The sequence below is a fragment of the Haemaphysalis longicornis genome, unplaced genomic scaffold (assembly GCF_048455015.1).
Source record: "Haemaphysalis longicornis isolate Haplotype H1 unplaced genomic scaffold, Haemaphysalis longicornis Haplotype H1 scaffold_7, whole genome shotgun sequence".
In the NCBI taxonomy this organism is placed as follows: domain Eukaryota; kingdom Metazoa; phylum Arthropoda; class Arachnida; order Ixodida; family Ixodidae; genus Haemaphysalis; species Haemaphysalis longicornis.
The window spans coordinates 11,574,917-11,598,756 of record NW_027526422.1 but is presented as its reverse complement, the minus strand read 5'-3'; the positions used below and the strand labels follow the sequence as shown (position 1 = coordinate 11,598,756).

General features: G+C 49.5%; 1 protein-coding gene across 2 annotated transcripts in view; it reads left to right on the top strand.

Annotated features, from left to right (window-relative positions):
• Nep2 (M13 family metallopeptidase neprilysin 2) overlaps positions 1 to 23,840 on the top strand; it is a 93,641-nt gene that overhangs the window by 28,438 nt on the left and 41,363 nt on the right. The gene's annotated exons all lie outside the window — the stretch shown is intronic.

Genomic DNA, 23,840 nt, shown 5'->3' with positions numbered 1-23,840 from the left:
TCGATCATGAAAATTCTCACCCAGGATACGCAGCAATCACTCGAAAGAAATTTCGATGTGGCGCCACGATGTCGCCCTGACAACCACAGTTGCGTCGTAACTACTCACACTGAGGCACCCGTCATGTCAGCTGAGACGGGGCCTCGCACGCGACCACCACCCTGACAAGAGGAGCTCGTCGAGAGGAAAACGTCCAGCGTCGCCGATGCGCAACGAAGGCGGCCGACGAGAAGCAACGACGCCTGCAGCGAAGGCGTGAACCGATGGACGACTGCGCCGTCGCGAAACTACCGAGGAACGCGAGTTGACTCGAAGCGATACGTGAAGCTTGACTCAACGCGACACCTACAGGAAGAGGCCAGATGTTGCAGCCAGCGTTGCTCTGCATCCTCCACCGGTGCGAATAGGCGACATTCGGCGGCGAAACGGCAGCGTTTTCTCTCGACGATCTGCTCTTCTCGGGGCGGTACGTGGTCACCTGCGATGCGCCATCTCATCTGACACGATGGGTGGCTCACGATGAAGTTCTACAAGGGGATGCGACGCAACCATTGACGTCAGCGTCACTTCAGAGCGCCACGTCGAAATTGGTTTGAAGTCATATTGCTGGGTGCAAGTGTTCAGGAGTGCGTCTACTGCCGCTCCGTGCACGTGCAACCTATGTTTAGTTATTTATTTTGTTACCGGGCCAGATATATCGCGGTACAGATCGCTACAAAATGCTTCGTATTAAATGCTCACAATCAGGCGGAACTTATACCCCAGTTTCGCGCCTCCAATAAACGCAGGAGCGTGCCGTTTGTTGCACTTTCTAATTTGGGATTGCCGTATGCAGTCTCATTCGGAAACGCGGTTGGCGCGCGTTTTCTTGATTTGTTCAACGTCTGCTTCGTGGGCTACTTATTTTTCATACTTGCTACTGCCATGAACAATCATGTGATACCACAACACAAAAAAGAACAAAAAAAAAAAAAGAAAGGAAGGAAGGAAGTAAGGAAAGGCGTTTTCAGTGTCACAACATACGCAGGCGTTACTCAGCCAATGCCAAGGGGCGAGGAGGAGTAAGCTCTTCCTCCGCGTTATCGACGAGATGAAGCACGGCCTCTGCATAGTGCGGAGAACGGCGCGAATCGCCACGGACGTCGTAGCTTCCTTAAGCACGCTCAGGAGACATCCAGCGCGCTCGGACAACAGCAATTAGAGCGCGATATCCATTTTTAGCTTTGCGGGCGAAAAGATACGCACTTGCCGGTGTTTGATGCCAAACCGGCGGTGCTGGGCACCCATGCTTTCGTGGTCGCCCGCAGAGAAAAACGGGTCGCATTCCACGCTTTCGATAGACGCGCTAGAGAAAAACCTCGTGTAAAATTATATGAAGCATGGGTATTTCTTCAAATATTCTGGGCAAAACGTAATCAGTAATCTATCAGCTGGTATTGTGGCCCGATATTTTTATTCCATTCCACGCACGATATCAACGTATGCTTCGGACGGCACAAGAAACACTTTACCATCCCTTCCTATAAAGAAAGTTGAGAAAAGCGCGTTAGCTTTCTGACATCAAAGCTGCGTCAAAAGTGCGTCAACCTTCGCTGAACGTGCCTCCTTTTGATCTTCAAACCTTCAAAAACCCAAATCGCAAACGAAGAACAAACCTATGCGGCGATTTTTCGCGCACTAATAGTAAACGCATCTATATATATGTATGCAAACGATGCCAATGTGTATTTACACGTGATTTATGAGATAAAGATATACTAATCGCACTCCTCCTTCATGATCGATGCGTGTATTATCTTATCTAGAACCATTCTTTTTTCGAGATTTTCAAGTAACCGTTTTGACACGATGGAAGCCCGGTTTTACGCACGCGCCTTGTGTCCAGAGATCTTATCAAAGCTTTGCATTCGAGCAACTGGTTTATTTGAAAATTCACTGGTTTTTTGACAGGACGTCGTCGGTCCCACTATGAAAGCCTTCGCTTTAAAACTGTGCCCGTACGATTGTCAGAGATGGAATCGCTTATGACGGGTTCGATTCCTTTTTTCGACACCGTAAAGAGCGCCTCTTTAAAAAGCAAAAAAGGCTCTGCTCAGTGTGCACTCGCTAAAGTCAGAGGTGTCGAACTGCGAACCCTTCCTATTGAGTCTCACGGGCACGGCCCTTCAGCAACGCTTCCCCCAGGGAAATCATGCTCGCTTTTGCGGGTCCGTGTGCGGGTCCGAAAGGACATGGAATACGGACTGGACGAAAAGGTTAATACTTCTAAGATTTAGTTAAGTTTACTTGCAGAGAAAATTGGAACGGACGTGTGGTCTCTTTTCGCTAGTTGAAAGGTTAACGAATAGTACGTGCACGAAGGAAAGCACCGCGCTAACTTTTCCCGGTGACTGGGGCTGTGCACGCGCAGAAGACATTAGAAACGGAGGTCCCAAGTTCGTTCCGCATGATGGATTCGCTTTTTTTTCTTTTCTGCACACCTTCCTGGTACGCAATTGTTTCGCTGTGGTGGTTGTACGCATGAAGGCACGCGCAGCGACGGGTCTTTTTCAGCGCCCCTTCACGCTCATGTATTACGTGAGTATTGCTTTCGTATATGACCGGCAAGCAACGCATACCAAGCATACACACACGTGTGTGCTTGCGTGTGTACGTGTCACGTAGAATCTCCACCGTCAAACATCTTTACAGCGGAGGTGCCACCCTGCCATTGGTTTTTCATGCCCGTCCCCAAAACTACTAAATAAAAAACACACTTTCTTTTGTGTTGTAGCTGAACGCGGTGCTTTCGATTAGCAGCCCGTTGCGTTACCGCGATGCTGTCCCGGCACGTTGCCCGTGGCAGAAAGTGGGTTACCCTAGTGTCACTAGATAAGGTTGCAGAGTATCGGCACTCTTTTCTCCTATTGTTTCATGCCGCCGCCGTGATCATTGGCCAGTTCGCATCACGTGACCCTTGTTTACACTGCGATGGTTCGTGGGCGCCGCCATTTTGTTGCTGGTGCATTTTCAGTCGGTAAACTGTGGTAGGCTTAGCTTGTCCTCCCTGACATGCGGCTGCGCGCAACTGACGGCTTTCCGAACGCGAATCGAAGATAACGCGCCTAGCAGCATCTCAGCAGCCGAGGTGTGTCCGAAGATGCCGTTTTGCTGCATCTTCGGCAGTGTTGTTATCAAAATACCCGGTAGAAGTTAGCGGCGAGGGCCTAGAAGCGGCAATCTCGCAATACTGATAAACACCAAAATGGCCGCTATTGCTGACCTGCAAGCCTCAGTGACGCTACTCTTATACCTTATCTAGTGACACTAGGTTAACCTTGTGTGTGCTTCGTGACAGATGAATGTGATGGCACGTAAGTAGAACCAACGTTACTAGAATTTTATTCTAGTAACGTTGAGTAGAACAAGCCAGCCGCGGATAGCCTTGCTTCTGGTAAAGCTCTCTTGTTGGAAGTGTGGCCCGTCGGACTGTCAATGTAATTCATACCAAGGGACAAGGAAGCGAAAGAGAGCAGAGAGACGGAAACACGATGTAGCACTAAAGAAGTGTTTGGTGAGTGTCGTCGGCTTTCCCCTTGGAAATCGCATAAGCAGACCTAAGCGCCCTCGGAAGTTTTTTTTATTTTTTTATTTTGTGGTTCACCTCAGAAGTCTTCTTTGTGTGGTTATATACAGCCCCGCTGGAATGACTGAAAGTTTTTTTACACCTTGCTATTCATCCCATCACGTCGATGAATATTGATTGGTTATGAGGTTTAACACGCCGACGCTACACTGGCGATGAGGTGCGCCGTAGCGGAGGGCTCCAGATTAATTTTCACCACCTGGGGACCTTTAACGTGCGCCGAAATCTCGAACACACGGGCTTTCTCGCTTTCCGCCTCCTCCAGAAAAGCGGCCGCCGCGGCCGGGAAGTGAACCCCTATATCGACGAATATTGCAAGCGTGATAATTCCGCCCTAATTACCGCTCCCCAATGGAATGATCGATACCAAACGTGGAGATATGGTGTCCTGTGTTTACTTTAATGAGTTTGGCTGGTTTCACCTTGCTGTTAGTAGACATTTTAGCATCATAAGAAGCATAGCAGTTCCCTCTATCGGCTCTCCACCTGTTCTCGGTCCTCCACGTATGCGCAATCAGGTGTGCAACTGGTCCCGGACACTTCATCCAACGCCGTTTCATCGAACGCCCTTTCACCGAATATTTATTGTCTCATAAAAGAGAGCTATAATAGCTCAGTGAAAGTTTTTGTGCAAGCTTAAGTGCTGCCAGTGAAATGGAACCGCTTAGTAGATAAGACTCTACAAGACTCACGTACCGTGCTCTGAAGCATGCGTGGCCGTTGCCCCGATGTGCGCATGCTTGTCACGACAAATTGTATTTGTTGCGGCGTGGGGGCGTTTCGCGATATCGTGTGATTGGCAACTATGCACGTGTTTGTTGGTATATATAGCAGATATTTTACCTCGAAAAGTTAGCATATGCACAATGGAGTTCACTACGACACGCCATGGAAAACCGAAGCTCTGCTTAGATGGCCATGCCCACGTTTCTGACAAGAAATTTTCTGCAGAACTTTTACGGAAAGTGGGAGCGTTACGGACCTAGCAGGGGACTCGTAGTAACTCTCTTTGTAGTGGATCTAGGAGCGCACGATTTGAAAGTCTTCAAAGAGCACAACATGTTCCAAACAGCACTATATAGTGTTGAAGTGCTGTAGGCCAATCAAGAAATCAAGCGGATGATTTCCCCCAGCGGCTTCGCAGCTACTGTCATGGTTTGAGAAGAATTATTTCGTGGGCAAAGCACACCAGCTGCTGGGCGGTGTTGTAATTCGGACGCCACCACGATTTCAAGTTGTGGTCTGCCCAGCCTTTGATAGCTGCAGGGGAGCCACGGGAAATAATGCCATGGAGAGCTGGCACAGCGGTTTCAGCCGTTTCCTCAGCAGCCTTCAGCAAGAACATCAAGCGACTGAAGACAAAATGGAATCCTTGCTACGAAGCCAGAGGCCGCCAAAGCAAAGAAAAGAGCAGTCGTTGCACGAGAAGAAAGCACCATGCGCATTTCTCTGAATCGCCGACAATTGCCAGTCAAAGATTTCGTAAGAGCGATAGCTCGTAACCTGAAAGATTGAATGCTTGAGTGGGTTATCTGTTCCTCTTTCGCCCATCCTGCGTCATTCTTTACACCACTCATTTTGTTCTAAAAACAATTTATTGAATGCTTCTGTGTAATCTTTGTCGGCTTGCTGTGCCAAATCGAATTGGCAGGACACCATGTGTGGTTATCATTGAGGACTCATCAACAAGATTCTCTGAACTGAGCAAGGGATGAAACCATATCTAAAGGTCTGAAGGTAGCCGCAAGATGGGCAAAAAAAGTGTCAAAAATTTTCATGAACCGCTGGCAGGTGCGTGCTTTTCCATGAAACGGGCCCCGCTGATTCGATAAAACGGCGTTCGACGTAAAGGCTTCGATGAAACGGCGTTCGATAAGACGGCGTTTGATGAAGTGTCCCGGACCCGTGTGCAACAGTTTTGAGTCATCCCTGATACGCTTCGTGAAACATTCTTCGCTGCAACAGCCGTACTATTTTGCTTAATATTCGCGGTGGTAATCGCTTAATTTCCTCTTGACGGGGTCGAAAGGTCGCACGGTGGCCTCCTCAACGCGCGCAGCTGCACGTCGTCAGAAGGCACGCTGTGTGCGCCATTCCCGCCCACCAGCGGGTGCGCCCAAACCAAGGCATACGCCACCGCGGCGTGCACCGTACGGACGGGACCAGCAGCGAACGTGAGCACGGCCTTTGTCCGACGCCGAGAGGGCAACGCGATGCGGTCGGTTTCCGCTTGGCGACGACCAAAGATGGCTCCCCCGCGGTGCTTCCGGGCGCTGACCCACTTCGACGACGGCCGCTTTCTCCGCCGCCGCTCGGCTAGGTGAGCCCCGGGCGAACTCCTCCTTCTTCAAGGGCTGCCCTCGTGGTCCCCGTCCGAGGCTGTGCAACTCGTGTCACGGGGGCAATTTGCGCTCGGTCGGCCTCCTGACAAGTCTCGGCGGCGCGGAGAGGAAAGACCGGCGACGAAAGAAGTACGCAGCAAACGTCATCAAGGGGAGGGTGGATACGGGAGACGGAGGACACTACAGGACATCACTGCAGCCGACGTTCCGCGGATTCTGTGCGCCGCGGAGTACCAACGGGTCAGCGACCCGAACGACCCAGCTGACTGACCGTGTCACCGCGCGAAATTAAACGAGGAGGGTGCCGCTGCGGCCTGACCTAGGTGCGAAGCTGTCGTCCGCTCCTGGGAGCTGGCTGATTAGTGCGCTGCGTGCCCGTACGTTTCGAGGCCGACGTGACTCTGACGTTGGGAGGCCAATCTCACTTTGGTCGCTTGCTTGTTGGCCTTGTCACTGCACGAAGACAGCCAAAATGGCTTTCACGCAGTTGCCAGTTAGCCAAAGTAGATAGCTAGATCCCATTGAAAAGAAAAAAGAAAAAAAACAATGGGAAGAGGTATATCTCTCCGTGAGTTGCTCAAGCGACGGGAGGCATATATAGGATCAATCGCGTAAAGAGTTCTCGTTGCCCTAGGGCGACCGTTCGTCTTTCATACAAGCGCGAAGCCTCCATACATAATTCGCCACCACACGCCGCCCGGCATCACTACTTTGTATGGGCGAGAGCAGTGAACATCAGCGTTTACCGCCTGGCAATCAGCCAACGTGAAACTAACGTCGTTTTAAAACTGCGTTCAGAGGCGTTAGCGTGATTGCGAAAATTGCGAACGGGTGTAGATTATTTTTAGCGGCGATATGAGGCGTGACTTCTTACGGCAGTACATGTATTAGAATTGCAACTACGGCCATTTTTCGTAACCACGTATTTGAGAGCGTGTTCGTGTCCTACGAGGGGTGCGAAATTGGCGCCGTTTTCAAACTACCGGGCATTTGCAACGTATCAAGCGTAATGAAACTTGGCATGATTTCAACCGGCGCAGTAATCGATAGTGCTTGGATTGGCCACCACCGAGCCAGTCTGATTTATCCGCTGGTGAAGGTACGGCGGACGATTGCCGCTGCACGTTGCTCAGGCAGCTGTCTTTCGCACTCTCAGCGCCACTGTAGACATGCCGTAATTGCCCCACACCGGATGACAACTCGCACTACGCAACGTTTTCTGTGTTTACAAATACCCGCAAGTGTCGGTGAAGGTAACTGTAAGTTCCCAAAAAGCGCGTTTCGTGTATGAAAATTATGATAGAAAAGATGACGTTGATTGTCTGCTGAACACGAGGCGTTTGTGGATTAACTGACCCAGTCGCAGGCGGTATTTACACAATCCCGATCCTTTCGCCACCTCGTACCTCCGCTAATTCGTAGCGCATTATCTGACCACTTATCCTATCTTATATGTGGAAATGTGAGAAATGGGACAATGCTCCATGTCCTCACCAGCCAAGGCTCCACAATCGAGATGTCGCCTAGCCCTATGCTCTCACTTATAGTGGCTAACCAAATTCCGTTTTATAGAGCTAAAAAGAAGCTGCAGTTTTAACGCTGTTTGCTTAGCTCACTCGAGCACGGATGAAGCAAAATGTCGTTGTCCTGTAAACCTTCGGCTGCACTTCAATGTGTACCGAAAATTAGATTGTGCATGGTATTAAGTGTTTAACACATCCAAGCTCTACAGGTGCACCATCGCATAAAACTTCGCTGCCTCCCTGCCCATTGCTGTATGACCGAGGACATTGCGGCGTCGATCCGACATGATTTCATGCGCCAGGGATAGCAATATCCTTCACCAGAAAAAAAGATTGCGATTACTCACCCCTCTCCCAAATACCTTCGGTGAGCGACTCAACATTCAAAGAAAAGCCAGAGCTCTCTTTCCTCCACCAGATAAAAGCTTAACAGCTGCAGAGCATCAGTCTCTCAGACAAATACAGACGAACACCTATCCCAACATCCTCAGGCTATCGAAGATGTTCCCCGAGAAATTCTCAAACGCATGTAATAAGTGCGGTGAAATATCCACCCTATTCCATGCATCCTGGGGTTGTCGTACTATATGGCCCTCAGTTAACACCAACACCAAGTTATATGAGCTATGGGAGGCAGCTCTGGCCAGCTCTGACCCTGGGGTTTAGAAGTATCTGATCTTTAGGGCCAAGACTGGGGCAGAGGAAACAGGGGCCCTGGAAGGAGGGAACCTACCCTAGTTGAATCAAGACCTTTCAGTTCAAATAAACGTTTCATCTCTCTCTCTCTCTCTCTCTCTCTCTCTCTCTCTCTCTCTCTCTCTCTCTCTCGTAACGCGTACTAAAGAAACACCGGGACACTCGTTTTCCAACGCCTCACGCTAAAACGCTTCGTGCTTCAAATGCAGGAGACTTTTACAGAAAAGCTGTATACCTCCACCCCAGAACGGTGTCATCTCCGTTGGCAAAAACGCCAAGGCGCCAAGAATACGCTTATATACTGCATGCTTCGCCCCTCCCCAGGTTTAGCGTTAGTGGAGATGGCCTGGGATTTTTTCCCCTTGAACTTATGCCACCTTCTTCGATTTGAACAATTCGCTAAGGTGCACGCCAAACCAGACGCCTTGGCTCAGTGGCTAAGGTGTTGTCACAGCTGCTGTGCCCAAGGGCGCGAGTTCAATCGTGGCCGCGGCCGGCGGCCGTTTTTCGGATGGAGACGGAAAAAGAGCACGCCTGTGTGCCGACATTTCGGCACACGTTAAAGGTACCTATAGGTGGTCTAAATTAATCCGCAGCCTTCTCACTACTGCGCGTTTTGTAGTCTAAGTGAACCTTGGGCTCGTAAACTGTCCCCCCAATTTACTTTGAAGATGCAAGTGGCATCTTAGCCGACGGAAATAGCGCGGAACATACAAAAAGGGATTCGGTTTCTCTTCGTCTTCGCGAGAGAGCTCCTCGAGGAAAAGAGATAAGTTCTCGTCTCGTGGCCGCTTCACCAAACTGCGCACAAAAACTGCAAATGCGGGTCAGTGTTTCCGCAAGCTTGTCACGCAGCCTTGTTTGCGTCGTCGGCGCATGCAGATACCTCGCGTGAGGCGCTGTGTGCAGACCGCGAGGACGGTGCATTTCCTCCTCTATTAGCTGGCATCGCAGTTGTGCAAACAAGGCCCTTTCTCGCAGCCAATTTGGCTCGGCAGAAGAAAACAAAGTGTCACTCCTCAAAAACCCATTTCCTTCTTTGTTTAGTGCAGAAACTTGTTTGTTTCCTATTTTTGACACTTGTCTCTAAATAGAATGCTTGGCGAGGTTCTCAGAAGAAAATTAACACAGCACTTATCGCAGATATTTAATTCGACAGCTAAGGAAAAATAAACGCCACCTCTGCGACAAGTTATCGATTGCAGGGAGATTACAGCCTTTAACACTGCCAGCGTTTACACGGCGTACAAAAGGCAACTAGCCTGATGAGAGCCTTAAAAAAGCTTTCCCGCATGCGGGTATTAACCCCGCACTTCGATATGCGACTATGGCTACGGGTAAATATGTGCACCCACCGGCTGGTAGCCACACACGCAAACGGGTTTGCGAGAACGCAGCCGTCCGTGCAGCCAGGAATTTGTTCAGACGCTCCGTGAGTTTGTTCAGGCCTTCGCAATAGCCATGAACTGCGTTCGCGACGCGCTTGACGTAGATCGCACACGTGCACGCATACACATCAATCATACAATAAAAATGTGCGCGCGGCGTAACGGGCTTGATTTCATCGCATTTTAGGGGCCAAGTCCCTTAAGGGCTCGGGCTGTCGGTGTCTCATGTCATCGTCGTCTCGTGTCGTCGCAGTGTCATGTAGTCATGGCACCAAAACACTGGGACACTCGTTTTCCAACGCCTCGCGTTAGAACTACTCGCACTTGAAAAGACACGAGACTTTTACAGCGAAACTGTAAAAGTCTCGTGTCTCGGCACGGTTTTACCTCCATGGGAAAAAAACTCCAGGACGCCAAGAATATACGCTGCATGCTTCGCCCCCGCCAGAGTCCAAGCTTCCCTCGTGGACATAGCTGCTATACACTGTCGCCGCCAGAGTTGCGCCGGAGGCCACCCCACTCCTTTAACCTATTTTCGCTCAATAAAAGTTCATCTCTCTCTCTCACCCCTCCCCAGGTTTCGCATTACGGTTTCATCTCCGTGGGCAAAAACGCCAAGGCGCCAAGAATGCACTTATACACTGCATGCTTCGCCCCTCCACAGGTTTCACGTTACTGGAGATGGCCCGGGATTTTTTTAGTTTGTGTAACTGTTTCCATTGCTTAGTGCAATGCTCCTTGTTCTTAAATGCGTTGTTCATTTACAGTTAGCATTATTACCTGTCTTGTAATGAGCGAGCTTCTTACTTGACTCAGGTGTCCTACAAAGCGGCGCCCCAGATCCCCGTAGCCAGATCAAGATCCCCACTGGCTGCGTATAGCTAGAACCCTCTAACGGAAATTCCCATTGGCGGCGAATGCGAGTATCTGCCGGCTTAACATCTCCATTGGTTGAGGGCGGGGTATGCAGCGTTCTAACGTCCGCATGGGCATCGAACGGGGGTATGCACTAACCTGACGTCCGCATTGTCTGCGCATATTAAGTATGTACCAATTCTGGATTAAGTGTTCAATGTAGCTACGAGGTACAGCACCGTCAGCGCACCGGTCTGGTCCAGATTCATCAAAAATGCAGTTTTTAGCTAAGTGCTTGGTATCACCAATCCTCTTAGCACGAGGTCGAAGGCGAACGTGATTATGCTCAGAAGTCGCTCCACCTGTGGTTGGCATGGTATAGCGCCTACAGGGACAAAAACGGAATGGCGATCGCTTTTTGCAAGGTATTCTGTGTCTCACCCAGACTGGTTAATGCTATTTTAAAGTCCGAAGCGTCCGTGTGTGGTTATCTCCATACTTGCGCTGCGTACTCGGTCTGTGTTTGACATGTGTCTGATCAGCATCAGTGTAGTAGACAACAGTTTAAGGCTTCGCGGCAAGGTCGGTATGAATGTTCTGAATTTCCCGCCCATCAGTAAGTCTGCAGGGGCACGTGATCCAATGGTTCTGGTGACACGGTAGTTGCGGAGAATCAAATACAGATCCTCGCCGTCGCTGAAAGACTCGATCAGCATGACTAGAATAGTCTCATGCATTTGTGTAATCGTGCGACCAATTTTTAGCGTACATATAACGCCGCGCACTGCACGCGCGAACGCTATTGTTTTACGGTTCGGTCGAAGATGCAGCAGCGTACGAGTAACCCCGTTTCGTGTACTACCAGTGCCGTTGTGCGCATAGCAGCAGCGCACCCGCCCTTAGCCAACGCGCCGACTGCGGTGGTGTGTGCATGCGACGCGCCGATACGCAGCCCCACTCTCGCTGTCTCGATGCTGGCCTCTTGTCCTCGGACGTGGTGCACGCAAGTGGCGAACAAGGGGCCCAGCGTGCCAGCTCACGATGAGCCGAGCTGTTGCGTAGCGGGGGCCGAAAGGCACGCCGCACATGGGCGGACAAAGGAACCGGGCCGGGCCACTGATCTCGGCGCCCGCGTCGCGACGGCGTCTTTTCAGCGGAATATTGCTCGGAGCGGGAGTGAGGCCGGTGGAGTGAGGTTACCACCGGAAACCCGCGCGCTGCGTAATGCGCCATTGCACCAGCTGACGCCAGTGCGCCATATTAACAGGCTGTGTTAGAGCGGGATGCATAGTGGCCGAGTTTAAGATCGGACCAGCTACGCGCCCTCAACACCCCTTACATCTTAACAGAGCGCAAGCCGTGGGCTTGTAACGATCCTCTAACATGTGCAGTTGTCAGCGTAGGCTCAAAATTTTAACAGCACAGCTATTTAAGCTCTTGGTTGCGTCGTCCATAACCAGAAAAAGTACGAAGAAAATACTGAGCGCACGGGAGCATGCGCTTCGGGAAGAGCGCCCGGCGTCGTCCAGTCTTGAGCATGGGATTGCGCCACGTAAGGAGATCCCAAAAGAAGAAAAAAAAAAAACATTGCCGCAGCTTGCACTGGTGGTGCAAGGCTGTTGAAACAGCAGAGCCTGGGGTCGACCTAGCTTCTCCCACACTGACAGCGGATCCCAGAAGCAGCCGGACCCCGGCAGTGCAAATCCGTTTTGGACGGCACTGCAAAGCAAGGACCATTAAAGTATTTTTACGAGAAAACGACGCAGTAGGCACTGGCGCACGGTGCCATGGAAGCCTGAAAGAAGACGACGACGTACTGAATGTAGCATAGCTTTGGTTCGCTCGTGACATCATGGCCGCCCATTAAATCATCGCTTCATCAACCATGGTTCGTGCTTTTCGTCCTGCCGCCGCGTAACATTTTGGTGGAAAATGTAGAGTAGATACCACGACAATCCGTGCCTGGTGTTAGAGTGAGTCAGCCATCTTCTCGGAGACCCGCCGTCCGAACGCCCTTGCTGCCTCGCCTTATAAGCTCCACGCCTAATAAATAGGTGCATCGCCACCCTATCTAAACAAATACACCCGCTTGTTTTGTACAGTATGTAGAGTGTTTTATTCAGTAGCAATCGCCGTCATCCCTTTCGTCATTCTCTTCCGACGGCACAGCCGCTTAGGGCAAATTCTCTTGTAGCGTGTCCTCACCACGGTAGACCTCCACTTCTTCGTCATTTGGTCCGGTGGCCGTCTCCACGTGTGTATTGTGAAGAGATGCATTGGCTTGACGGAGTCATCGTCGTCGGCGTGGCGGACCCGTGGCGCGCCGGTCTCTACACAACGATGACGACGAAGGCGGGAGCTCTACACGTGGCGCGAGCCCACGCGCAAGCCTAGACGACGCCGGACCAGACACGAGGCACGCGCTCGCGCGCGCTCGATTTTTTTTTCTTTTTTTTTTTTCGTGAAGGCACTGCGCGAAAGTCGCGCGACGCCGGGAGGTCGCTGTGAGACACGCGCTTACGTGCGCTCGGGGCTTGGGTTTTCTGCCTACGCCAGACGGATTTGCGTCGGCTTAAATAGCTCTGCCGTTAAAAATACCGAGCGCATGTTCCAGTCAGCGTTTGATCAAACAGCGTCTCCCACAAAATAATTGTCGCCTGCTCCTGACGTCGCTCCCTCTGCGTTGCTAGGGGCAACCACCTGCGCTCATAAAACTCTGAGTCGCCGCGGCTGAAGCGGCACAACTCTCTCTGACTTCTTTAGTATGGGGGACTCTCTCTGACTTCTTTGGTATCTTCTGTGGTATGGCGGACCAAAGAAGATCCGGACGCCCGAGGAAACGTTGGCTTATCAGGAAGCGCGCCGCGCTTCCAGACAAGAATCAAGAATGCAATCGCCCTGAAGAACAAGATGAAGAAGTAGTGCAGGTCCTCAACGGCGAGGGAGCGCTCAACGGAGACTTTGCGGCGGCAGACGATGAAGTGTACGAAGAGTGAATAGGGCACTATACAACTAAAGCACGTGTATACTTGACTTTGCGTTTGACTTGCATGGTTTTCTGTTGACGACTGCCATATCGGTACATACACTGGGTAAATGGTTCTCAGGTACTTCTATGGCGCTAGTCGAGTTTAGCTTAGTGAGACGAACACAGCTCTGCTGTGACATCAGGTTGCACAGTTGGGCAAGCTGGCTTTGATTTTTTTTCGTGACAGAACATAGTAGGATAATCAAATAATTACCGATATGTATACACTGGAGACAGCATACTCTAAGGCAACTAACGACCGCGAGCTCCATAGGTCAACACAGGTACCAGGTCAAAGGGCCACACACGCAATAGGTCTCCGTATAGAGAGCATCGGGAAGGTTCGATTAAGTTGGCCAGCGGCGCGACAGCTCCCGCCATGCTTGGATTATCGCAATAAATTGCCGTTACTTTGTACGGATTTTGTACTGACTCACAGAGAGAGAGAGAGAGAGAGAGAGAGAGAGAGAGAGAGAGAGAGAGAGAGAGAGAGAGAGAGAGAGAGAGAGAGAGAGAGAGAGAGAGAGAGAGAGATCTTTGTAGCTACCGCGGTTCAATATTTCGGAGCGATTTGAAGCCCAAACAGAGGGTTTAACCTCGGCCGAGCTTAACGATAGAGGTCACAAAGGTCAGGCGCCCACCGCTCGTTACGGACCCCAGTAGAAAATTACACGTGCCTCGCACCTTGCTGTGCCACATGCCCCGAACGAATTTACAAGCGCATTTTCGTGCCTAAACTATGTTGTGCCTCGTGTAAACTGCACGCAAGTCGCAGCGTCGGCCATTTGGCGCCGGGCCGAGCTCTGCTCAAAAGTATTTCGTGTGTGTAGCTCCTCTCACTCTTGCATTGCACTTTTAAGCCAGCGACGTTGATTACGCGCGGATAGGCGTCCCTCCGAGCTTTCGAAAGTCCGAGCCTCGGCGGCAGGTCCACGCCCTATTTGTCTGGGAATCGTCAACCAATCAGCACGCGCGCTGCCTAATTACACGCCAGAGTGGACTGATCCGCTCTGGGTCTCAAGCCGGGCGCGAGAAAGTTTGAGGCCACTTGGACTTGGAGTCCCCGCGAAGCATGTGTGCATAAAGCGTGTGCGTGCGTATACGTATGCGGGGTGATGCGTCCGCGCTGACGATCAAACGGAATGAGTGCATCAAAGTGCCTTGGTGCACCAAACACCCGGGCACAGTCGAAACGGATTCGCAAGGTGAAACTTCTTACGGGTTGCACGCGTGCTTGGGTCAGAATTAATCCCTTGTTCCCCTTGAGAGTTCAAAGAGGGCTACAAAAAATGCCTTAGAAGGAGGATGGTGCTAATAAGTGGTTCCACTACTGTATCGCAATAATGGGGCGTGGATGACACCTTGACCATGATATATTCGTACGCCGAACTTGTGCGCTGCGAATTCATGACCTAACGTTGGGAGCACGGCGTGTTGCTTAATTTCAGGATTATGTAAATTTTACTCGGTAATAAGCGTGAGGCACTGGTCTTAGGCACGCCTCAATCTTCTCACTAAATCGTGAACACTTATCTGAAGTTGAAGTTCAGGTTGAACTTTATTTCCAATCGTGTGCAATGGCTGTGGAGGCGGGAAAAAAAGCCTCAGTACTCGCGGCTTGACAGTGCTCCTGCCCCCAACGACACAAACAGCAGGGCGCGGCAGCAAAAAAAAAAAAAAAGAAAACAAAAAGGGAAGCCGCCTCCACCACAACCAACAACAACAACAAAAATAACAACAACAAAAACAACAAAAACAAAAACAACAAACAAAAAGGCACAATGACGAAATTTTGTTTCAAACAGCTAGATAAAATTGGGGCGTTCACGCCGAATTGTAGAAACATGTTTCGGGGTGCTCTGTAGACCGGAATAATATGTTGTCGAAATCGTATTGGTTAAGTCCCGCTGTTCCGTCCTCGTAACCGTTGTTTAGTTTATTTGCTCATGTCATTTCATCGCTAATAACTGCTGTTTAGTTTGTTTCGTCATGTCATTTTATGACTTCAGAATGTGGACGCTGCCTAACTTCAACGTGCGGGCTCGGTTTCCGTTGCCGTTTTTTTTTGTCTGCATCCAATACAAATGTACCGATAAAGGTCAACTTTTTGCTTTTTGATGTCTCTTTAAACAGGCTTAAACCAGCTATAAAAATTTATTGCACAAAAACGCACCCTTTTAAAGTTTTAGCTTTAATGTATATATATTTTCCCTTCATAATTCTCCTGCTGACATATCCAGAAACATAGTAGCGGCATGCCTCCGTGTAATTGAATTGCCCATTTTTGGTTTGCAAATGGTATTTATACATTCTCCAGCCTCCTTTTTTTTTTGCCCAGCCGTGGCCTAAGTACCAACGTCCACAGGTGATGCATGTCCAGTCTTTGCTAACCCTGTTAAACACCTGTCTGTTCTTACCCTCTGTGTCTTCCCACTTTTGATTCTCAGTGTCCGAAGGCGGAAATGAAAGTCGACAATATTTTAACAGCGAAGATGTTTGCCAAATCGTAATTTTTTGTGCCCGCAGTTAGAAATACCAAGAAATTTCCGAGCGCACGCACGTCGCCGGGCAGTTAACAAAACCAACACAATTCCTAGCGCTCGTGTCTGCGTGCCTCGCGGCGACCGCCCGGCAGCGTGTTTACAAACGCTTCGCTGCACAGAGCACCCACGTGACATGTGTGATGTCACTGCGCGCGCTATTCTTTTGAGCTCCTGCTAAAACGAGGCCACCGTTCTGGCTCTGTGGCCTGTGCCTGCCTCGCGCTTAGCCTACAAGAATGCATCACCAACAAGCCCAACTTTACACTCTCGGTGTAGAGTGCTGCGTACTGGCACTGACGGCTTGGGTTCGAGCCCCAGTAGGTCTATCTCTCTGTTTTTTTTTTTTCCATTGGTTACCCTTTTTTCTACATTTAATTTTTTTTTTCTAAACACAAATCTACGTGTTCTTTTTGCTAGTCATACCGATTTGGTATGTTCTAGGTCACTTTAGGTTTGGGGCGCAGCTAGAGATGACATTGAATTACCGTTCTGCATCTCGCGAACGGACATTTAGCCCGTAATTTCTGTGAAAGAAAATGGAAATCGCTCGTGGCCACTTCCCGTCATTTCGGACCAGATATTTCACGGTCTGATTAGTGAGGCAGTTAGCGATATTAATTTCCTGAATTTTTTTTTCCCGATTCCCTGCCATTTCGCACGGTGTAATCCCGATACTCTTACCGTGTGGCGTCGCACTTCCCACTTCCTGAGCGCCGTTTTACGTCTGTCCGTTGCTCCGTTCGTACACGCGCAACCTAACGAGGGGCGTGGCTAATCACCAACAATAAGGCGCACCGCATCTTTTCCCTTCATCCGGCTCCCCGTATAGTTATCGACCGTAAGTAGGAATTGTCTTGGGTAAAGTTCTTTTTTTTTTTTTTTTTGACAGCATATAACTCGAATGCTTTGAATGGACGCAATTGGATCGGTTTCTTGTACCAACCATCGGTAACTTTAATGACGTCGGCTTGGTGTTTCACACCATCGTTTCATTGCGTTTCGCGCGCACCGAGCCGTGCATCGCGCGCTTTGACGAGCCGATGTCGAGCCGCTTTCGCGCAACGCGATACTCGGAGGCGACGAGGGCCGTCGGTGGCTGACGTTAGCCGCCTCCGCCTTGGCGCCAGTCCAGCATCGTTGGCACTGACGCTTACTTTCGAAGTCAACCCGCGTGCTCGCGAGCGCGCGTTGAACCCTAATAGATGAATGCGATGATAAAGGCATTGGTGTATATTATTAGTTCGTGCATTTTTAATGGTGGCACTATACACTCAGGCACCGTAGCAGACTGAAGGGTTTTCACTCGCCATGTCGTGTTTTGTTTTTTTCCCCCGCAGTTTCTTTTCCGATGAACGCAGCAAATGATTCCCGCTCTTTTCGTACATAGAACACATGGGCTGGAAATAAAAAAAAAACGTTTTATACACAATATTTTTCTTAGGAAAGCCAACATTACCCGGCCAACAAGCAATGCTGGCCCTCCCATTCAGTGCACGGTGGTTTTGCGCATCTCTAGGCAAAAAACTGTTACTGAGTTATTCGCCTGGGCAGGTGTCTGTGGACATTTGCGAGAGGGGAAAATTAAGGGCAAAGTTATGCGCCAGTATAGATGGTATTCACTGAAAAGTTTGCCTGTCAATTTTTTCGCTTGGCAACACTGGAAACGGTCACAAGCGTCAAGGACATGGCGCGACTTGTGCCACTGTGCCCGCACGCCGCAAAATAAAAAAAAAACGCGTGCGTCGTCTGCTTTGTTTCAACCCGATTCTCAACGGTGATGTCAACAGAGATTTTATTAATCGCACTCACATTGGAGTCGAGACAATACTTTGCGTTCGGTGGGGAAGAGTTTGGAACGTCCCAACACACATCATGTGCTTGATGATGATGATGATCACTGTGGCTTAGCACGGACAAGTACCGCCATCCCGCGGGGCCCGACGTAACTAGTAACGGCGCACTCACATGGTTGTCTGCATGCGTGCCTCGCCAGTGAATACAACCTGTACCGAGCTTATGTGTCCAGTCTGGGGACGCGTCAAACAGTGAGCCACCGTTGGCTCATCGATCCCCACCATTGAGTTTCTCACACACGTTGGATATCTTGCCAAAAGCTGCGTACTTTGAGCAAGCAGACCGGCGACACTTGCTAAAAATGGCCTCGTAAAATTACCAGGACGCTGTCTAAGATAATTACTTCAGCTTTTTGCATTTGTGGAGATGGCTGGCTTAAATGTGGTAGCCTGAAACGTAATTATTTCCACGTGGTTTTCGATTGATCGCAGTGCGGTGGTAAGGGTTTGGGGAGGGAGGAGGGTCAGAGGACTTGATAGGGCTCATTTCGGTATAATTTTCGGTGTAAGAACGGAGTTTTCTAGTTGGCCTACTTGCGCATTTCACACCCCACTCTGCGCGTTAAACATCGTGGAAAGCTTGGTGAGTTCAACACAAGGCCGCTGTATTGTCGAAACCAAATAGCCTGGCTGGCTATTGCAAATCGCTCTTCACCCGCCGTGGTGGCTCAGTGGCTAAGGCGTTCTGCTGCTGAGCACGAGGACGCGGGATCGATTCCCGGCCGCAACGGCCGCTTTTCTGATGGAGGCGAAAAGCAAAAAACGCCCGTGTTTATACGAGATTTGGGGGCACGATAAAGATCGCCAGGTGGTCAAAATTAATCCGGAGCCCTCCACTACGGCGCGCCTCATCGCCTGCGTTGCGTCGGTGCGTTAAACCCTACAATCAATCAATCAATCAATCAATCAATCAATCAATCAATCAATCAATAAACAAAAATAATAAATAAATAAATAAATATATATATATATATATATGTATATATATATATATATATATATATATATATATATATATATATATATATATATATATATATATATATATATATATAACTAAATCAATCAACTCGCTCTAATTGCAACCGTTAATTGAGAGAATATGTAAGAGGAGAAATTAGAGTGGGCTGGACACGCGATGCCTATAGGACCAACAGCAGGTAGAGTAACAAAATAACAGTGGTAACAACAATGTTGACAGTAGTAACAAGGTACGGTGGAGTGGGATTCGATGTGGCAGCAAGCAGAATGTCACTTGCGGGAAATTCAGTTGTAGAAAAACTAGAGGTGTGAAAAGAAATTAAAGGGAATTCACTCTTAAATGATACTGCATTTCAGTGTTACCCGCCGCGGTGGCTCAGTGGCTAAGGCGTTGCGCTGCTGAGCACGAGGTCGCGGGTTCGATTCCCGGCCGCGGCGGCCGCTTTTCTGATGGAGGCGAAAAGCAAAAACGCCCGTGTGTACGAGATTTCGGCGCACGTTAAAGATCCCCAGGTGGTCAAAATTAATTTGGAGCCCTCCACTACGGCGAGCCTCATCGCCTGCGTTGCGTCGGCGCGTTAAACCCTACAATCAATCAAATCATCAATGCATTTCAGTGTTAAAGAGCGAAACTTGGAGTGGTCGGGTGTTTATGAAAGGGGCCTTCGTCCCACAGTGAACACAGACGAGTAGCCGAATATGATGGTAGTGATTATGATGATGATGACGGTAATAACGGTGTTAAGTAATGCTGCGCGGTGCCGTATTTGTTATGGCTGACTGGTGCAGGGCAGGGAGCCGAGCACGATTTGAGCCGCAGAACTCTATTTTGCCTAAGCATTAGGTAGCTCAACGACAAAAAAATTGTGCGCGTACTCTGAAGCCTTCTAGCACGATATTACCTACCCAGTGATATACTGCAAAGGGATAATGAGAGACCTTCGCATGACGCTCATCGGAGTTCCTATCTTAAGAACCCCGCCTAAGGGATCCTCTCCCTATCACATAAAGTTTCTGCTCTGTTCTTTCTCATCCGCCGATGTTGCTAAGTGATCTGAATTGCTTCACTGAATGCGCAATCGCTCATCTATTGACTACCAACGTATACGTTCATTCCTTTTATACAGCCTGGTTTATACAACTAAACACTGAGCATCGTCGACGACTTACCCCTAGTAAAGCAACATCCTTGCTTAGAACAATACTGGCGGAGCCCTACATTTTGCCTACTCATTCCGTTCTATACTTCGAGATAATTATATGGAATCAGCAGCGCACGCCTTCTCGCGTGCGGGACGATTTCGCTTCTCCCGATTTTCGTGGATCATCGTAACACCCCAGAAAATTTGCTGTGTGGTACTCCGTCAGGATAGAGAGGCGCGCGTTTGCCTTAAAAATCCTAAAGGCTATTGCACGTGTCATCGTCGTACATTTGATGCGTGGTTATCGTTCGCAAATATGCAAATGCTCGCCGCCTATTCGGCATACACGCCACGAAACGAAAACTAAGATTCTCACGTATAACATAGGTGACATGAATTTTTTGCTCTTACCACACTTTTTGTTGATGAAATTTACATTGCTCTTCATTAACTGAAGCACTGTAATCATCGAACGCTTCGATGTTTGAGGTCTGTCGCATTCAATAAACAAACCTGAAGTCCAAACTTCAATACCTTGTCGGGTTATAGAGTAAATGGCTTCGTTTCGATGCTGCACCCTAAGGCGATCCCGTGGTTGAGCTTGACCACAGCGCATTCGACTGACCAATCCATGCAACCAACAATAAAATTTCGGCGGACGACGATGTCGATTCGACCCGCAAGTTTGGTCTGCGTTATGGGATCACGGAATGCAAGCATGACGTTCTGCATTGTGCGATGCCAGGGCGCAGATCCCGTTTTTGAGTCATATGGTGAGCACTTTGCTTTCGTGGCATTGATCAGTCGGTCGAATGCATTGCAGTGAAGTTGAACCAGGGTACTGCCTCAGAGTGTATGCTCGACAATCAGATCGAGCGAACGCGGAAAACAACGAGATGAGATAGAAAAAAAGGGGAGAGAAATGTCTTGGTAAACACCGGAGACGGCCGAAGATGCCCTAGAACGATCTGGCAAATAATCACTCTTGGGTTAGGCGAGGTTTTTTTCTGATTTTTGTGCGTGTTTTTGCTATTAGCAAGATTTGAATGTGCGCTCAGCGAACACAATCTGAGCCGAGGTTAGCTCCGCAGGCGGGCACACGAGAAGGGGAGCAGACTACGAAGAACTCCGAAGTTGTCCCGGGGAGAGCCGCTTTTTTGGAATAGAGAGGATCGTCGCGTGCGGCGAATACCGGAATCGCGAAGGGACGCGTCACGCACCGGTCATAGCGGTACTGCTCTCAGCTGGCCCGCATGGCAATGACCTTTGAGCCGCGTGGTTATCGGGAGCCGCCGTCGAGACCAGTCCGACTGGCCCTGGCGTGCAGGGGACCCGTCCCGCAGCCGCCACGGCCAGTCGGGCCTTCCGGATTCTGCGCGGTCACCATTCGCGACGACGACGGAGACATGAGACACGCACAACGGTGAGCGACACCTGCAGCCGACGACGAGGTCGGGGTTCTGGAACATCCGTTTTAACGCAGAGAACGGCGCATCCGTTCGGCTGCGCGGAACTCTCGTTTTGGCCTCCCTGAGGCGTGTCGGAAGTGAGCATTCGGTCTGGTATATGCTTTCAGGCGGCAGTTTTTTTCTCAGTAAGCTTGATATGGAAAAATAGCCGCCGAGGCATGCTTTCGGCTTCGTCTGTATAGGACTAGGTCTTGAGGCCGTGAGCCGACCCTTTGCGATGTTTAATGTGTGCCAAAGCTGCATAAAGGAAGGAGATTCAAAATACAGAGCCTTGCTTAGGCCGCCGCACAGCATTTCATTATCGCCATGCTTTTACGAACGATGAACTTCGGGTTCGAATTGAGAAGCGTGGAAATCGGAGGGCAGCGTCCGCGTGTACCTGTCAAACAAAAGCCGCGTCGTTTTTTAGCTTCGGTCTCTTTGCGGACATTCCTGATTTATGTCATTAGCGCTGTTGCTGGAAGAACACGCAACTTCATTTGTATGTACGCCCGGTCCAAACAACCCGGCACACAGAAACAACTGCAAAGTATGAGCCTTGGCACCGCCTACATTTATCAGTAGAATCAATTAACAGGCCATTAATTTGACGCGCCCAATACTCGTACAATTTGTGTGGTTTTATCCGCAATTAGCGTTTTTTTCTATGGTGAATTCCTTCGAATGACGATGCAATCGAGTGTTTTCGTTTAGTAGAGTTTTAAGCAAAGTCGCGGCAGCAACCTCAAGGACAGTGGCCATTTCCCTCTGACGTAAAGACCGCCAACAGTCAGCATCTAGATGACACCACACGTACTTTATATGCGGACAGCCTATATTTCTTGCTAATTTTTCACTCGCTATCGCTACTTGTCGCGCCGAATCAGGAGAGAAACGGTCATGTTTACGACCGTATTGCGGAGGTATGGTCAGACAGACGCTTCTACGCTTTCCTGTGCACTGCTAAGTTGACACAGTTTGTGCAATAACACGGGCGTTTTTGCACCTAGTATTGTTCAAGTTAGGAGGAAGAAGAGACTAAGGTAGAAGCTGGGCCAGTTGGTGAGAGGACTTTTAACATGACGTAAGAAGTGATGATGATGGTTCGGGTTTAATGGCGCAAGGCCAACAAGGGCAAAGAGGCCCAGAAACAAGGTTCTTTGATGATAACTCAGATGTACAATTAAATGCACAATTATCTAAGTAAAACAAAAGTGAAGTGACTTAAAATCTATGATGATGGCTGGCGTATAGGGCCAGGATGATTATGCATAATATGAAAGAAGCTGTAAAAACTTGGAGTCTGATAAAAACTGAAAAACACGCTTAATAGAAAACATTGGGTTGTCGGCCAAGAAGTGTGATGGGTGTAGCGGGATGTGTTGTTTATACAGTTTAGGAAAATGTTTGTGTCGTGTGGTGTCGAGTACCTTGCATTGAAGGAGTATGTGAACTACGGATAGGGCTCCTCCGCACCTGCTGCACTGGGGCCTTGAAGACCCCGTGAGAAGGTACGAGTGCGATGTATAAGTGTGCCCTATCCGTGGTCTATAGCCAAGGCGACTTCTGTCGCGTTTGTGGGTGGTGTATGGTCCCGAGAGGGGTTCTGTTACGTACCCTACACCGTACCTGTACCCTGCACCGACATGAAGCCACACATCCGAAGAAAACTTCGAAAAATCTGGCAAACACACTGGACTGAACAGACAGACAACAAATTACATGACGCAAGAAGTGGTGTCTCCACCACCGTACCATCGGGAAATTTTGTCCGGTGCAGGAATGCTACCGAGAGCGGCCTATAAGGACGACTGTGGGCGCGGTGAAAACTTTTTGGGGAAGGGATAAAAGAAGCCCGTATAGCTGGGTGGAGACTTACCTAATAATGCAGACGCGCATGTACAAAATGCTGACTGAAAAGAATTTCACGGAATCGGAGGAGAGTTTCAAAGTCACGAGTCATCTAGGAGGTTGTGAAAAAGAAACATGTTTCCTGGAATTGTGTGATGTTCCTGCACCGGGTTTAAAGGGACCCTGCAACATTCTCGATAAACGCTTTCACTCTTTCCTTCGCGTCTGGAAGCACTGCGAAAGCTACAGTTATCGCCAGCACTGAGCGACACTGCGCGATTTGCTCGTCGCACCAGACACGCATTCCGTTGCTGCTTTGTTTTTGTGGCTTTATTTTTAAAGTTGCTATCGAAGCGCGTTCATTGCTGCAACTGAAGGAAAACCGGCTAACAGCCGCTACATGGCCTCAGTGACGTAATTCGGGCCGTCAAAGAACGTCAAGACCGGGAAAGAGAGCAAAATCCTTAGAGCGAGTTTCCAAGTTATCTGATTTGGCTGAGGTACCCTAATATAAGTACCATGTGTGTTGGGTGACTACGTTATGCAAGCATTTAAGATTTGGAAA